At 53.6% G+C, this 1334-nt stretch overlaps 1 protein-coding gene across 4 annotated transcripts in view; it reads right to left on the bottom strand.

Annotated features, from left to right (window-relative positions):
* The window catches only part of MVB12B (multivesicular body subunit 12B), a 191378-nt gene that overhangs the window by 15236 nt on the left and 174808 nt on the right, over positions 1–1334 (bottom strand). The window lies entirely within an intron of this gene.

Here is a 1334-nt window from a genome sequence, read left to right as displayed (position 1 = left end):
GCTGTAGCTCCCGGGCCTGGTGGAGGTCATGGTCCAGAAAGGAAGAATGATGGATGGGTGGACAGATGAATGAGGGTGGTGGGTAAGTGGATGGATGGATGGATGGATGGATGGATGGATGGATAGACAGAGATGAGTAGATGTAGAAGGACAGGTGGCTAGATGAAAAGGGTGAGTGAGTGATAGATCATACTCTGGGCATAGCCCAATGTAAAGGAGAGAGGTCAAGTAGGGTAGGGGCAGGTAGTGATGGTGGTGGTCTGGTTTCAGTCCCTGGTGGAGGCAGCAGCATGGCAGTCCCCTCCCAGCTGGGCGCACGGGCTGGGGCCCTGGGGCCTCCCACAATTTCTGGGCAGAACTGTGTGAGGGGCCCCATCTGGGAGCATTGCAGCTCATGCATGCCAAGTCCTGAGCCTGGTGCTCAGCCCTGGCAGCACAGTGGACCATGAACTCCTGAAATGGAGGTGTGGGTGTGATGGGTGTGATTGGTATCTGTGTCTCTACCCACTGATCACAATGTGGGCCTGCATGGCATTTGAAGTCACAAGTTATCCACATCGAGAAGCTGAGACTTTGCCTAAAACACCAACATTGTGCCGATTCTATTGAAGACATGGGGGGATGAGGCAAATCCCTCATTCGCACAGAGTGACCATCAGCCTTGCACAAGTGAGTGGAGGCTGCGGCCTTTAGGGGGTGGGGCACTGTGGGTTCACTTTACCACTGTCCCCACCACTCCCTAAAAGTGGCCCAGGATGGCAGGGTGTCAACTGCCACTCAATCACTGTGATTGCGTGTGTGTGTGTGTGTGTGTGTGTGTGTGTGTGTGTGTGTAGGGGCTTGTTGATAGGAACAAATTAGCAAGAAAGTGAGATAGTTCTTATGCCCACGAAGCAGGGGAATGAAAAATAGGCTGAGAAGGCCATATTTCCAGAGAAACCGGGGGCAGGCATCACGTGGAGGAGAGAAGACTGCTTGCTGCCTCATCAAATAAAGACATTCGACACCGTTGCTCTTCTTGCACCTCCCGTCCAGTGTCTGCCCTGGGCAGGGCCCATGGCCAACAGCAGACAGAAGCCAGCCCTGCATTCATTGTCCCATACTGGCCTCCGGCTGGCCCTCCCTGTGTTGGTCAGCCTCTCTGAAGGATGACAGCCCATCTCTGAAGAACTAGGGATTTCATTGTCCTCTCCCTCGTCTTTGGTTTATGTCCTATAAGGACCCCTGGTGGCCCCAGGGCTTAGGGGGAGCACTATAAACCACAACACTGGGGGTTCAAACCCATCAGCTGCTCCCATAAAGAGTTACAGTCACGCAACCTTACATAGGGTTTA

This window comes from Echinops telfairi, unplaced genomic scaffold (genome assembly GCF_000313985.2).
Source record: "Echinops telfairi isolate 266 unplaced genomic scaffold, ASM31398v2 ScPeMD7_22;HRSCAF=79, whole genome shotgun sequence".
NCBI classification, from domain to species: Eukaryota; Metazoa; Chordata; class Mammalia; order Afrosoricida; family Tenrecidae; genus Echinops; species Echinops telfairi.
Note: the sequence above shows the minus strand (reverse complement) of the source record. Positions and strands in the feature narration are given on the sequence as shown.